The sequence below is a fragment of the Apium graveolens genome, chromosome 9 (genome assembly GCF_009905375.1).
Source record: "Apium graveolens cultivar Ventura chromosome 9, ASM990537v1, whole genome shotgun sequence".
Classification (NCBI taxonomy): domain Eukaryota; kingdom Viridiplantae; phylum Streptophyta; class Magnoliopsida; order Apiales; family Apiaceae; genus Apium; species Apium graveolens.
This window is the reverse complement of record NC_133655.1, coordinates 125,862,100-125,864,887: the sequence shown is the minus strand read 5'-3', so window position 1 is coordinate 125,864,887 and position 2,788 is coordinate 125,862,100. Positions and strand designations below refer to the sequence as shown.

At 38.8% G+C, this 2,788-nt stretch overlaps 1 non-coding gene across 1 annotated transcript; it reads right to left on the bottom strand.

Annotated features, from left to right (window-relative positions):
• Positions 1 to 1,949: 1,949 nt before the first annotated feature.
• On the bottom strand, positions 1,950 to 2,056 carry LOC141688523 (small nucleolar RNA R71). Its single transcript, XR_012561961.1, has one exon. It is a non-coding gene; the product is annotated as a small nucleolar RNA R71 (small nucleolar RNA).
• Positions 2,057 to 2,788: the final 732 nt, after the last annotated feature.

Sequence of the window (2,788 nt, the reverse complement as noted above, 5' to 3'; positions counted from 1 at the left end):
GCTAATTTGGTGTTAGGATAGTTTCTAGAATAAAAGCTCGTGAAAATACCAACTCAAATCAGCAAGAAAAGAAAGAGTCAGAAATTTCTCCAGAGAGACGGCGCGCCCGCGCTGTGATAGCGCGCGGCCGCGTTAGGATGACAGAATGTCAGCGCGCCCTTGTTGGTCAAGCGCGCGGCCGCGCCAGGTCGGGAAAATTAAATCATGTTTCTTCTGGAATTTTGATCTGTTGGACTTCTACTCTGCATGGGCTGCTATATAAACATAACTTATGCTCGTTTTTCATAAGAAGATGTAACAGAGCTTAAGGAGAAGGCGTAAGAAGAACGTAGAGCACAATTCAACCAAGGCGAAGAAGATCTAGTTTATTCTTGTGATTCTTTATTTTAAGTTGTAACTTTGGATGCTAGTTTTCGTGAATCCATACTCTTGTTTCGTACTTGGTTTTATTTATTCAGTATAAAGACTACGTTTATTATACCATGCTTTCATCGGTACCCACGTTGATGATAAGTCCGATTATGGGCTAATCGTTATCGTGGGGTTCTAACAGATTTATTTATGGATTTCTTTCGTTAATTTGTTTCGAAGCCTTAGTGTGTGGTGATTGTATAATAACCTAGTATTGGTTTTACTTATCGTCTTGTGAGCGTCGCAAACTTATAAGATAGTGTGTTAATCTTTAATGAAGCGAAAGTGAATTTATGGGTTTAAAACTTCCCATGCTAGCATAGGTTCATGTATGTGATATGCATGATTCATAGGTAATTTTAACCATCTTACTTGCCATATGCAATCACGATAGATAACTTGTGCATTAAACCGTTATGTTGTCAAATTCTATTGACATATAGAGTCTCAATATAATTAGTGTTTATTCATCTTCTATCTCTTTTGTGGATGTCTGGTAGTATGGTATGTGTATAACGAAAGTTGGCGTTTATCAGTTTCGTGTTATCTGATTAGTGTTATCACCATTACATGCTAAGGTTAAGAATGAAAAAGCTATTGAATGAAGTATTTAATAAAGTTAGAATCCCATGTTTGTGTCATATATTATTCAACTCTCTTTAATCTCCTAGTTTGTGTTCTTTAGTATAACTCTTAGTTAATCTTAGTTAAACAATCTCAAATTGTTATTCATCATAGCATTGGATAATAATCATACTAGTGTTGCATAAATACATTGATTGAAATTAACCTAAACCAGTCCCTGTGGGAACGAACTAGAATTAATTATATATTACTCGCGATCGCGTATACTTGTGTGAATATTAACGCGTGTTGTAGCCCTAACAAGTTTTTGGCGCCGTTGTCGGGGACTGCAGTGTTAATTTTTAGTTTATGTGTTTGTCATCATTGGTCGTTAAAGTTCAGTGACTTGTACATTGTTACTTACATATTTCCTTGACGTGTTTCAGGTAATCTAGCGAGCGTGTATGCATACGCGTTCTCGGTCTCATAAGAGAACACTGGATCAAGCTGAGAAAGAAGTTGTAGTAAAGGAGAAAGTTGAAGAAGAGATCTTAGTTGAGAAAGAAGAAGAGGTTCTTATTGCAATGGGAGAACCAGAAGTAAATCCAAAGGCTTTGATGGACTACTTTCAACCGAAGATCAATGATATTCAGTCTAGCATTGTTCGACCAACCATCTCGGCTAATACATTTGAGATCAAGTCAAGCACGATTCAGATGATACAGAACTCAGTTTAGTTTGGGGGTTCTCTGACAGAAGACCCCAATATGCACATCGGAGATTTTATCGAGATCTGCGACACTTTCAAGTTCAATGGAGTTTCTGAAGATACTATTAAGTTGAGGCTTTTCCCATTCTCTCTATGGGATAAAGCTAAGTGTCGGTTACATTTTCTACCACCAGTGTCTATCACCAAATGGGAGGATCTTGCTCAAAAGTTCTTAACTAAATTCTTTCCTATGGCGAAGACAGCTGCAATCAGAAACGCACTTACTCAATTTGCTCAGCAATCTGGAGAATCTTTATCTGAGGCTTGGGATCGATATAAGGAAATGCTTAGGAAGTGTCCTCATCATGGGATGCCTGACTGGATGATCATTAACTGTTTCTATAATGGTTTGGGTGCTACTTCTAGACCCATGCTTGATACAGCATCAGGGTGAGCCTTGTGGGCTAAAAGCTATGATGAAGCTTATGAATTAATTAAATTGATGGCTGCTAATGAATACTAGAATCCTAATTAGAGACTATCTCAGGGTAAGGGAGCAGGAATTCTGGAGTTGGATGCAGCTACTGTTATAGCTGCTCAGCTTAAGGCTTTGACGATGAAGATGGATTTTCTGTCTAATTATGGAGTTAATCATATCACTAGTGTCTGTGAACTTTGTGTTGATGCCCATGAGACTGATCAGTGTGCCATTTTTAGTGAATCAGCTCAGTTCTTGAGCAACTTTCAGAGGTCGCAGCAACCTGTACCAGCCACCTATCATCCTAACAACCGTAATCATCCTAACTTTAGCTGGAGCAACACTCATAATGCGGTTCAGCACCCTTATCAGCAGTATCCAGCAAAGCACTACTACCCCCTGGGTTTCAGCAACCGTAATATGCATCAAGACAACAACTCCAGCTGCAACAGTCTAATGAAAAATCTGAATTGGAAGAGTTGAGGCTCATGTGCAAGAGCCGAGCGGTATCTATCAAGACCTTGGAAAATAAAATTGGATAAATTTCCAATGCCTTGTTAAATCATCAACCTGGTACACTTCCTAGTGATGTTGAAGTACCAGGAAAAAGGGAAGCTAAGGAGCAG